We start from the raw sequence: 13771 nt of genomic DNA on the forward strand, positions 1-13771 counted from the left end.
ATAGTTGCCAGACTCTATTCACTTTGTGAAAGAGTCTGCATATGTCCAGGTTAAGATAAAGCCACTGTATTCTTTTTTCTCTCCGAAGTATGAAAGCTTAGATGACCTGCCTTGACCAAGTGATGAAGAGAGTTTTTATCATCAAATGCAAGATTTCTTGCAAAACACGGATGTGTTCATACCTAACAAATGGAGAGTGACACATGGCAAGGTTTTCCGCTTTTCCACTGGCGAGTTTAAAGATTAAAGTGGAAACATGCGCTCATCTCTATCACTATATGGGGCAGGGCCCGGGGCTTGGATAAAAGCTTGTGGTCCAAGAGAGATGTTCCCCTTGGTATCTTACCTCCCATCACCCGAGGTGTTGGTGATCGGATGTTATTACAGTATCCTTATCTGATGCGGGGCGAATCTGCATACCATATTTCACCTCCATGCCTCCCCACCATGCCCCCACCCCACCCTACTCTGTTCTCCTACCCCCCCCCCCCCCCCCTCCCCAAATCTACTGCCCATTTACACTCTAAAGCTACAGTACCCTGTCAACCACAGCGTGTTGGCCCCATGCAGCAGCCGTCCCCTCTGCCGTGCACAATCACGTCGGACGGCGGGGAGGACGCCTTGCTCTCATCAACTCCTACAAGACTCTGAGCAAACGCTGCACAGCTGGACACGGCTCCACTGTCTGTTTATGTGCTGTCTTAGTGCAGCTAGGCACACTCCTCTCCTCTCCGTTCTCTCTCTCTCTCTCTCTCTCTCTGTCTGTCTGTTCCGCTGTCATCTTGGCTATTGACACAGGCTGCTCCCTTGTCTTGTTCTTCCCAGAAGGGGATCACAGGTTGGTACAAATCCATTACGGGAGAAAGCATTTTATGTAACAGGGAGAAGCTCTAATGGTTCCTGGCAGACCTGTGAAATGGCAGCTCCACCGCTGTGAGCTAAGGCAGCCATCTGCGACGGCTCGCTTTCTCCATCTCTCGACAGGAGAATGGGCCCAGATGAGTGAAATTGATGCCCTTCTCATTACAGGAATTTTCGCAGAACTCATGTTTATGTGTACCCTCACATTTAATATCTCTTTATTTTATGCTATGCGATTTAGAGAGAGAGCTGTTTCCATCCATTTTGCTTTCTATCATTTCATTTATTTCATAAATTCTTTTTTATTTTTCCACTCTGCTGGAATATTCCATTTCACCGAGGCTCCCCTCGTTCTACTCCCTGTGTGATATTGCAGCTCCTGCCATTCTGGAGCCTGAAAACTCTCACAGCTCCCCACATGAACTAAACACCAAGGGAAAGTGTTTTGAATGGGTCACTTTAGCTTGCGTCAAACTTGACCTGTGTAGGTGTGCATGTACGCCAAATAGCAGCTTACTGTAAGAACATTTTATTTTTCTTACTTATTTGTCCACTTTCCTTATTTGGACTTTCACCCTTTTGTTGTGTTCAAACTTGTATCCCATGTACTAATAAACTTGTCCTACTGCATGATTCATACTAAGCTATCCTTACCTGTATTATTCAACTATTGATTGGTTTTGCATCCTTCTACTGCAATAGTGTTGGACGAGCACTGAACTGCAAAGCTGAACATCACTTGAACATCTGCTTTGAGGTTTTGCTTTATTTGTCACCATGCATGTAATTATGCAAAACCCTGGTGTGGTGCGCCGTCCACTGCAAACAGAGCAGGGGCCCATTTGGAGGCCAGCGCCACATGGATCCTCTCCCTATCTGCTGTCTGGCTGGGCACGCCGCGTGGCATACAGGAAGAGGTGCCAGCAAGTTGTGACTCACCTCCGCAACACCACACACACACACACACACACACACGCATACATACATACACACACACACACGCATACATACATACACACACACGCATACATACACACACACACACACACACACACACACACACACACACACACACACACACACACACACACACACGCGCAACCACATAGTATGCCCATTTTCAAAACCCTGTTTATTTTTTGGTAGGAGATTACATCTCTCTCTCTCTCTATCTCTCTCTCTCTTTCTGGTGTAACCTTTGTTCCTCCCCCCTTGTTTGAAGAGCGTCCGAGCATGGGTTGGCATATAGTGCAGGCCACCCATCCTTTGAGGAGCAAGACACCCTCTCTCACCCTCACCCACCCAGAAACACATCCACACACACACACACACACACACACACACACACACAGAGACGCACACACTTTCTTTGATCGCTAAGCGAGATTCAGAGAGGCAGTGGGCTGCAGCAGCGAGGCGAGGTGTGGGATTGAATCCTAATCTGGAATGATGGATGAAGGCTGGCAGAGAAGCCGAGGCTGGAGCAGGACTGGAGAGGAAGAGAAGGGAAGGGGGGGGGGGGGGGGGCAGGAGAGAGCGGGGGGCGAGGGGGGGGGCAGCGGGGCGCAGGCGGGGAAGACGCTGGTTAACGGGTGATATGAAGGGAGGTGCAGTGGATGGTGGAATGGGGATGGGATTGGAGGGGGGTGGGGAGGGAGGGAGAGAGAGGCGCAGGGGAATCAATTGGCCTGTCGGCTAGCGGAGCGGGGGCCTCCTGTTCTCCAGTGCGTAGCTCCACTCCGTGCTCAGCGAAGCTGACAGGCACCGGCCTCGCCTGCCTCTCCCCACCTCCTGTTGGGATGGGGTGGGGGCCATAGTGTAAATGTGGAAGAGAGAGAGAGAGAGAGAGAGAGAGAGAGAGAGAGAGAGAGAGAGAGAGAGAGAGAGAGAGAGAGAGAGTGCACTCTGATGAAGGGGAGGGGGTGGCGTTGTGGCTGACCGGTAAATCAGATCCACACGCGCTGTCTCTCCCCCTTACCCTTGCAATATGTTCCCGATGTGTTGGACTCAAGGTTAAGATGAAACACTGTCCTCACCACAGATAGGAGGGGTTAGTGGGGGTGAAGGGGAAAAAAAGACAGAGAAAGAAAGAAAGAAAGAGGAGAAGAGGGGAAGTACACCAGCATGAAAAAGAAAAGAAAAGTCAGAAAGTGAACGAGGACAGTGAGAGAGAGAGAGAGAGAGAGAGAGAGAGAGAGAGAGAGAGAGAGAGCACGTATGCCCTGGCTATCTTCCATCAGGCGAGGTCGATGGTGATTGTGGAGGGCCCTGGCGGGTGGCAGTGGGGAGCGCCAGTCTAAATGAGACTGTGTGTGTCACTGCCCTATCAGCCAAATGATTATAAATAAACACCAATTTGCCGCAGTGCAAGATATCCGCCAGGCACAGAGGGTCTGACAGTCACGCTGCCAATAAACCCGCTCCCTCCACACACACACACGCACACACACACACACACACACACACACACATTCTGCAGCCAAATTCAGATACACCGGGTCACTTGCTAAGGCCTTCCATTAACGACATAGAAAGTTTCCCCTTGTGAAACCACTTCAGTGTGCTGCTCTTGAAACTGTGGACCACTAGATTCTTTTAAACAGCTCTGAGATGGTTTTAAACGGTTTACCTTATATTGTTGGCAGAGGAATTCTTTGTACATTATCTCTGGATGACGACTACTTTAAATACAAGACTCCGGGGCCATTTTAGAACAGTCACTTGGCCCAACACCAAATAAAATACAATAGATCGATCTTTTTGTAGAACTTGCTGTAGAACCTTGTATACGCACAAAATCCTGCAATTGTGCACAGATGTTTTTGGTTATAATCAAATGTAATGTAAGAAGCCCAATATCTCGATGAACATGACAGATGTCCACAGTACCTACTGTACACTCATCAGTCTTTACACCAACACCTGTTATACTGTAATTGTTGTGTTGATTCATCCTTTTATCTCTTTCAGACTGCTTGTCCTTGTACTAAACTACCTCATGGAGATGCTTTTGATTTATGAACCAGGTAGGCCCCTACCATTCTTAAAGCATAACAAAAACATTTGATAATGTTGCTATTAGCTGCTGGAACACAATCATGGATCTGAGAGGAGCTGAAAATACAGCAATTTGCCAGTAAAATAACAACCCATCTCATGTGGCTGTTATGTTTTTCGGTTATGAAAGCATCTTATCTTTGAGCCATTAATGAAAGGGTATCTAAGGAGACGACAAAGACGCCTCCAGCAGACTAAACCTTATTTTACATCTCTTGGCCACCCAGAAATGTTTGTATCATTATTCTATAGGTCTGTTTGCATCATCAGGACGTAAGGATTGGAGGGTTAACTTCAGCCAGTTAGCACTAAAGTTGATCACCACCATCTTTAAAAATGTCTTCCCATAAGTATTTGCTTCCGGCTGCATTTCCACTGTAAAGATAACCATAGCAGAGGGCACGTCCATCTACGTGGATTGGCATATGTTCCCATAAGTTAGTTATATCAATCAATCACCATAGATGACATAACTGGAGGCTATCTATAATATGGCGCCCAATTAGCTTGTGCATGAAAATATGACTAGCAGTGAATCTGAATACTCTCATGGTACAGTACGTCCTTTCTAAAGATGGTGGCAGTCAATTATGCTAATTTTAGGCCACATTTAGGCCTGACTATACTATAAAAGGTTAATTTTAATGTTAGTGTAATGTTTATTGATGCCATCGTAATTCAGTATGGAGAAAAAGGTCTCCTAAGAACCGTAAAATAGAGAGATAGATGCCATTACACACCAGCAGCAGCAGACACCATTTAACAATGCGCTCTATTCTCTGTCTCTTTTTACAGAGGAGTACATTTCTTAGCAGGCTGGGACTCAAATGCCTTCGGTGATATTTGTTTGTCCCACCACCACCACTACCCTCTCTCTCTCTACACACACACACACACACACACACACACACCACCCTCACCACTTCTCCAGAGACCATGTTTGAAGCTGCATGAAAGCAAGTCTAAATTTTACATATATCCAATGATTATATAAGAGGGAGACGCTGAGGGTGAGCGAGGGGGGCAAACTCAGAGTAATATAGTGACACTTTATATATTCTCGTCAGGGGAACAGATTGTAAGCCCACAACCTGAGGCTGTTCAGAATTAGTTTTGTATGAATGTGAAAGACATTGAGTGTGTGTGTGTGTGTGTGTGTGTGTGTGTGTGTGTGTGTGTGTGTGTGTGTGTGTGTGTGTGTGTGTGTGTGTGTGTGTGTTTGAGAGAGTGTCTACATTTACTTTCTCTGTGATGTGGGATATTGTACTTAATTCTCATTCTTCCTCACATGCCACTTCTTGTGTCAGAGGCAGGGATGTGTTGGTGGCAAACCGGCGGCTAGATCTGGTCCTTAATTGGGCACTAGAGACTCTAAACTTCGCAAGTTAATGTTGTTCCTTCTTCAAAACTCACTCTCCCCATTCCAAAAAAGTGTGTGGGTGGTTGGGCTTCTCTGTGTTTGTGTGTGTGTGTGTGTGTGTGTGTGTGTGTGTGTGTGTGTGTGTGTGTGTGTGTGTGTGTGTCTGTGTGTGTGTGTGTGTGTGTGTGTGTGTGTGTGTGTCTTGACATACAGCTGTGCCCCCAATGCTAAAATCCTCCAAATTGAGACCTGTTCCGACTTTTTATTTGCATGAGCAATTAAGTCATCTCTCTTTTTCTCTTACTGTGTGTGTGTGTGTGTGTGTGTGTGTGTGTGTGTGTGTGTGTGTGTGTGTGTGTGTGTGTGTGTGTGTGTGTGTGTGTGTGTGTGTGTGTGTGTGTGTATGTGTGTGTCTGTGTGTGTGTGTGAGAGAGAGAGTGAGTGAGTGTGAATGAGTGAGTGAGTGTTAGTGGCACAATATTGCCATTCCTAACCAGGCACATATCCTCTCGGTATCATGTGTTATCAGCACACAGATATGCAAATGTGCCCGTGTGTGTGTGCTCCAGGCATGTTCACATGCATACAGCAGCAGCAGCGCTGGGCACAGATCACAGGCTGGCCTCCGCAAACGCCGCTCGGCCCGCACACGCAAACAGACATGCACACACACATTTCTAGCAAAGCTTCCAAACAATGAGCAGTGTTTACAGAGCGGTTCGCAGCCTATATCCCCGGCACCACACAGTTTAATAATAGCATCCCGAAGTGACACCGCCACTGAATAATGTATGAGTGTGTGTGGCGCATGAGTTACATATGTGTCCGCGATAGGCCACGGGCTCTCGTGTTTGGGAGCCAAATGATTGAATGCATTTGTGAGTGTTTATCTGATTAGCTGCAGAGAGAGAAAAGCACCATTTCAGCACACGCGCTCACAGCATGTGGGTAGTCACCCGGCACAACATGAGAGTAAATGAGCTCAGTGAAAAGAAGTGAAGAGGATGACATGAAGAAAGGACAGTCAGGGGTTTTGTGTGTGTGTGTGTGTGTGTGTTGAGAGGGGTTGGGAGAGGTGTAATTTGATAGTTTTGTATCCCTCACTTCTTTCACTACTTGCATTGCCTTCCCCTCTCCTGTTCTCCCTCACCCAGTCCATGTTGTGTTCTGAAGAGCATGTGTCTTGCGGCACATGTGATTTGGATGGAGAGCTCTGAGAATGGACAGGTGAGAGGCTATTTAGAGAAGAATACAGGGTGTCTTTTCATGGCGTACTGTGTGAATGTCCGGACTGTGCATGTGTGTGTACATGTGGGATGGAGAGAGAAAAAAAGAAAGGGAGAGGGGGAGGGAGGGAGAGACAACGTGCGTCATGGCCGCCCTCTGTGTGCCTAATGCCTGTAGGTCTCTTCCTCACCCTCACTCTCGCTTTCTTCTAACGTGTTTCCCTGCCATGTTGAACAACGCTCCGAGATTTCCCAGCTCCACGCCTGTCCGCCCCAGCGAGCCGCCGTTCCGGCTTTGAACAGCTGCGAGGCGCAGGAAATTCCACAGGCGCCGTTTCTTCGGGGTTTTTCCGAGGTTTTTAATTATTTTCAACCTCCCTTTCTCGCCATCTCTCCAAGACACCCCCTTTCCTCGTCTTTCTCTCTCTCTCTCTCTCTCTCTCTCTCTCTCTCCTGTTCTCTTCTCTCTCTCTCCCTCCCTCTCCTCCCCCTCGGTAAGAACATCTGTTGTTTATCAGATCCTCTGCTCCCTCCTGGGGTTGGTCCCAGAGCGTATGCTGGGGAGGTCCTGTCCAGAGAGGCTTTCTGTCACTCACTACTCACCTGCTCGTTGCTCCGGGAGACGGCTGGCCGTCCCCAGAGCAACCACACCGCCGGTCAGCGCCATGACAACGCAGAGGTAATGCATGCCAGTGGGGAAGAGGAATGAGTAATGTGAGGGATAGAGAGAGAGAGAGAGAGAGAGAGAGAGAGAGAGAGAGAGAAAGGGAGAGAGGGGGGTATAGAATGGGACCCACTTCATCACTAAAAGAGTTCATCCTTAGAGAAAGGATGAACTCTCAAAAGAGGATACGAGTGGTGGATAAAGGAGAGAGGAGAGGAGAGGAGAGGAACCACTGGGCCCACTAGTATAGCCATGAGTATGACATTGTATGACACACACACACACACACACATGTCAGTGTGTTGCCAGCTCATGCAGAGAGGAGCTGATGTCTCTCCAGTCCCGTAGTCCAAGCGGAGGCAGCAGCTCAGACACTGTCCACCACCAGAGTGCCAGGGGACTGGGATCAGCTGATGAGACGAGACTGTTAATGAGCGCATCTGCTGGGTCCCTCTCATGTCTCTGCCCTGCTTTCTTCACACTGTCCGCCAAAGCCAGCACTGGACTGGGGTACAATAATGACCCTGTCCATTTGTTGACAGTTAGCTGATGTCAAAATGTGTCAATTGAACATGCAACTGCATTCCTAGGAGAGCAGATGCCGACTGCAAATAAGATGATATTAAATACAATTCATTGATTATCAAGATAAGGGACAAAACATGTCTCCCGTTTTTAAATTGTAGCTTCCCGCTGGCAATTGTGAAAAAGACCCATTCTGACATCAATTTCATATATATTTTCTTTGGAAGTTCTTAAAATACATGAATAAATCAGGCATATTCTTCTTTACACAAGACACAAGGTCTCATAAGTTTTATTTTTATATATATATTTTGAAGAAACAGCTGCCGTCACAGCTTATGTGTGTCAACACCGTCTTCCAAATATGACACCATTAGCTTATAAATAAATGTTGATGTTTTTGTTTAGCTTATAGAGGCAGCTACTGTCTCTATACTCTTGCTACTGAAGAAAAACAAAATGGTCCCAGTGTACAAGGCAAAAGGACAAGGAAAAAACATCATTGTTTCAACTCCATCAGGCGTCAACTCCGTCAGATTTCACGTCTGATGATGTTGACGTTTAAGCTGATGGAGTTGAAAAGTGCTCCCAAAAACTCTATATTTAATGTATAACAACCACTTAAAATAATTACGAGCTAATGAAGTTAAAGGACGCCATGGGACAAATGTCAGTCAATTAAATTGTGTATCGATCAGGTGTAAAGTAAGCTCAAGGAGGTTGTAGGTTGCAGTGACTTTAAAACAACTAAGGGGTGTTTTCAAGGCTGACACAAAGCAATGCCCAAAATCTAACTGAACTACAGTATTGTGGAGCATGTGGAGCCTCTGCCCTTGCTTGTAAAGACTATGACAAGGGAACTTCAAAATGTGTGATAACCTTGGTTTTTCAACAGCGTCATACTTTGTCAACATAGCACACAAGGCTGCAAATGCACCTGCACTCCTTTTTCCCTTTCATGCTCATTCTAGCACTGGGCAGAGGACGCCTACACCGAATGTGCCATGTGTTATCGCTACAGTACCTCTTGGGTGGCTTTTAAAGGCATTTTTATTGAACAGATCTTCTTACTAAGTGTGAGCTGGGCTTTGTGAGACACCTTCAATCCTTTTTCGTTTTTCTATTGATGCTGGACACATTTTTGTCTTTTCATGACTGTCATTGCCTTAAAAATCCTGTTACCTACAGTAGTGTTTTTGACTGGATCTCTATCCCTTCCCTTGACGTTTCCTTGTCAAAACTGATTTGTAATTATTCTCTCTCTCTATCAGCTGTTTATCAACGTAAGTTGATTGTCAACACTGTAAGAATGAATGAATGAATGAATATATACTTTTTTGATCCCGTGAAGGAAATTCAGTTCTCTGCATTTAACCCAATTTAACCGAATTAGTGAACACACAGCACACAGTGAACACACAGTGAGGTGAATCACACAACCCAGAGCAGTGAGCTGCCTGCCCAACCAGCGGCGCTTGGGGAGCAGTGAGGGGTTAGGTGCCTTGCTCAAGGGCACTTCAGCCGTGGACTGGTCGGGGATTGAACCGGCAACCCTCAGGTTACAAGCCCGAAGCCCAACCAGTAGGCCACGGCTGGCTTGTTTTTTAACAAATATCAGTCACTTTCTGTGGAATTTACTGTGTAAATATAGTAAACAGCATACTTTGAACTACACACAATGATGTCTTATTTGCATAAGAACACTGATTATATATCAGTAACAGGGTGTCCCTTGCACTTCAGCCTGGTTGATGCTCATGGAAGAGGACACAGGGATCAGTGGGGAGACCCAAGGCCAAACTAGGACCAAGCGTGACCGGAACACTCACACTTTTCAATGCTTTTTAATGGTGCAAAGTGACTAATGTTTCGATGTATCTTTTTGACTCTGAAAGAGACGCATGGGCGTCGAAACATTAGTCACTTTGCACCATTAAAAAGCATTGAAAAGCCTGAATGCTATATATGCTATATATCCTTAATATTATAGATGAACATATAGAATGAATGTATTTCAAAATCGGGTTTTCCAAAATAGTGTAAAAACAAAATTGTTCAGAATGAAATTTACTACATAACTCTGCTAGAAAGCAACATTATTAAACACTTAAGAACTTTACGGTATTAATGATTCATTTATTGATCAAATTAACATAAAATTAGTTCTGATGTGTCTGATGGAGTTGACCAGATGAGATGAAGTAACCCATACAGAAAAATAACATATTGACATATATGCAGCTTGAATATATTCCAGTATAAGGGCATCTATGTTAAATACATATATTTACATCTATGTTAAATACATATATTTATATCTATGTTAAATACATATATTTACATATATGTATCAATATATGTCAACATATAAGTACATGTTTGAAATTGGCCACTTTCTTATATTTTCTGCATATATTTAAATATATTTAAATATATGGCACTAAAAAGAATGATCACGTGACCCTTCATGAAAATTGTGATCACATGACCTATATATTTCAGACTTATATTTCTCACATATATTCTGATATATTGTTTAAATATAGTTCATATTCTACTATGGTTTCATGTTTTCTGCATTTATAATTGTTTTCACTATAGTATTTACTTAAAACTAACCATAGTATCATTATAAAGAGGAAGAAACACACAACTCTTCTGTTTTCTTTTGTTGAATTTATTTAAAAATGGCTATTTTTGTTTCTGTACTGACATCACAGTTCTGTAAGTTTGGCATTAATTGCATGGCCCAGCAATCTTGAGGGAGAGCCTGAATCTCTTCTGGGTGGCCTATGGAAAAGACAGAACATATACAAATAGAACATGCAAAATATTAGTGACAACCACGGATGCTAAAGTACAGAATCACAATAATTGGAGAGAAATACAAAGCCAGTTGGAGAGAAAGACATACGTTATGTAAAATAAAATAAATTCATCCATTATAGTCTTGTTTTCTATCATTTACTTATAGCAATACCTTTTTACATTTAAGTTTTGACTTTGTTATAAGTGAAAATCATCTTGCTCTATTGACAAATCTTGCAAGATAATTTAGTTTATCTTACATAAGTGGTATTTCCACAAAACAAGAAACTTTCATTTGCAGGATTCACCAATAGAAGTAGATTTTCACTTATAACAAGGTCAAATAAGTGTACATACAATGCAAAAATGTCTAAAGATGTATTGATATATGCACATAATAGATAAAATAAACACGCAATTGGGAACAAAATGATTCATACCCCTGGAATTATTTATTTAATGTTGATTTTCCCTTAACCAATGTTTGTTCTGACTGAAAACGACATTGCCACATGCCAAAAGGTTGTAAGACCATGTGCTAGAAACATGGAACTTTTTTTACATTTTGATGAAAAATGGCATGTGGCAGTGTCATGTTCAGTCAGAACAAACATATTGGTCAAGAGAAAATCAACATTAAATCGATATTTGCCAAGGGGATGAATAATTTCCTAGTAGTATCCAGGATCCATGACATAACTGCAAGTCAATAAGGCAAAATCATGAGGAAAATCTGCCTGTCTCTATGGGAATTTAACATAGGGGTGTCTTTAAAGGTTGGACTTTTCCTACATTAAGGCATTGAGATCAATTTCTAAAAGATGATTTCAACTTCAGCATGGGAGTCCAAACTTATGCATATGACTGTAGCCTATATGAATATGAATGATGTTCATAACTGTATATTCACTTAAGGTTATCTCACTTCAAAAAAATATTGCATAGAAATACAAAGTGAGTTGGAGAGAAAGACATACAAATATAATAAACTCACCCATTATGGCCTTAACCCTTTAAGGGTCCAGGAACTCCCTTTGCTCCCCCGTCTGCAACTCTTAAGACTTGCCCCCTGAAAAAATTGCACAATCAATTAGATCCTCAAATAGTTTACTACTGAAAAGATCTATGATGGTGAGGTGAAAATGTGAAGCAGTCCACACAGATAGCCTAACATTTTTAAATGAGACAACACAACTAACTCATACACAGGAGAGACATAGAGAACTGCAGGCCAGGTAACAGTACAATAGTCCAGCTTGGAAATAACCATAATCTGTACAATAAACTGTGTGGAATCTTGTGTCAGATAAGGTCTGATCTTCCTAATGTTGTAAAGGATAAAAACACAAACACTTACACCAGGTTGAGAGCAGCAGCCATAGTAGCAGGTAGTGCCATCAGGACAGACTGACTTTGCTCTGGACAGTTCATAGAGCCCACTACAAAGTCATAACAAACAGACACATGAAAGGAAGGGTTAAACATTTACAAACACAAATACATGCACACACGTATACCAATGCTATATGCAATTATGTGTGTGTGTGTGTGTGTGTGTGTGTGTGTGTGTGCGCGTGCGCGCGCGCGTGTGTGTGTCTCTCTAGTCTCTACCTGGTGAGTGAACTCACTTGCAGGCTTGTAATGGGCTTTGGAAGTGACAATATTCCTCTCAGGGTCTCAGGGCAGCAGTCCTCCACACAATTACCACACCGCCTGCAAACAGAAGGAACAGAAGGAGGCTAAAATGAATAAGTTGCAAACACAAAGATCTATAGTTCCTGAAATCAGGGGGTGAGGTAACGTATAGCAACACTATGTATATTATGCATCAACACTACATGTATTACCTTTAAATAATGTTAACTACCCATGTCCCATGGAAGTTTGCAACGTAACACTATTATAATAGTAACGTTAACAACTTTCATGTGTCTGTAACTTCAGCCTGCATGGTAACAGCCACTTTAAATGTACTGTTTGATAAGCTACTTGCGCCTGATATTTAATTCAAACTAAAGCTGTACATTCATAACGACATCTCAGACTGAATTATTGCTAGATATATTAACTACCATTCCAGATATTCCTCATAATGAAGTTGGTTACTGTAAACGTTAACATTAACAGCTAACATCGCTAACGTTAGTGATGTTAGCTCGCTAGCTATATGCTAACGAATTATGATTCTAATCTAACACTATCAAATCATAATCACTTATGGTTGAGATTTCATTATGAAAACAATACATTTCTAATAGATTCCCGTTTTCAATTGGCATACGAAAGTACTGTAATTCTTACCTTGAATATGATGATGACGGCAGAGTTTGTACAGCTTACATACAGCAAGCTTCATGACAGAAAAGTGACAATTGAAGACTTGTGGCTGGAGTTGAAAAGTCAGTTAGGGGTGGGGGATGGGAATTGCTGTGCGTGCGCGTGCACTTGAAGCAACCGTTAAAAAATCTATTCAGTGAATATATTCAGCACATAGACTTTCATGTAAGATATTCACATATATGTTAGTGCTGGGTTCCGCATATACTTGCATCTATTCAGTGAATATATTCAGCACATAGACTTTCATGTAAGATATCCACATATATGTTACAGTGCTTGGTTCCACATATACTTGCATATATACAGATTGGTACTATATATGTATTCAATATATTTTAGCCATCTATTTAAACATATGCTGGATGCAGCTGCATATATGTGCATATATTTTTTCCATGGATTTTTCTGTATGGGAAAGTGTTTTAATATCAAACCTCTTCCACAACCTGTCTATAGAGAGCCGAAGTCACCCCTTCCTTTTGCCACCATCTTTGGAAAAATGATGAACAGTATAGACAAGGGCAAAAGAGAAATTATTTTCTGGTCCTGATCAACTTAGGGGATTTCTTCGCTGTTTTCTCGTTTTACGCTTGCATGTTTCTCTGCAGAGCTTCCCCTACAGCTTTAGCGTGTATATTTCATAAACACCCCTCAATCGGTCAGTCTGCCTTTCCATCAGCATGATCGCATGGCTCTGACCCGGTGGCACAAACTTGCAAGCGTGTTTTTTCCGCTCACAGGGACGAGGGAGAACCGAGACAGCCATCACTCAACCCAACATACAGTAAGTCAGATAACCATTCCAATGACTCCGACACTGATCAGTCGAGGCAAATTAAGATAAAAGATTTGCATAGGTCACCTTTAAATTACACATGTGATGTTTGTTCATGTTTGTCCACAATTTTTCATGTAAAGACATGACAAAAA

The 13771-nt window shown here is 43.1% G+C and overlaps 1 long non-coding RNA gene across 1 annotated transcript; it reads right to left on the minus strand.

Annotated features, from left to right (window-relative positions):
* Positions 1-10388: 10388 nt before the first annotated feature.
* LOC134101086 (uncharacterized) lies at positions 10389-12867 on the minus strand. The gene is made up of 5 exons (XR_009941346.1): positions 12803-12867; positions 12130-12214; positions 11859-11940; positions 11496-11570; positions 10389-10483 (listed from the first exon to the last, which is right to left on the minus strand). It is a non-coding gene; the product is annotated as an uncharacterized LOC134101086 (long non-coding RNA).
* Positions 12868-13771: the final 904 nt, after the last annotated feature.

This window comes from Sardina pilchardus, chromosome 2, assembly GCF_963854185.1.
Source record: "Sardina pilchardus chromosome 2, fSarPil1.1, whole genome shotgun sequence".
Classification (NCBI taxonomy): domain Eukaryota; kingdom Metazoa; phylum Chordata; class Actinopteri; order Clupeiformes; family Clupeidae; genus Sardina; species Sardina pilchardus.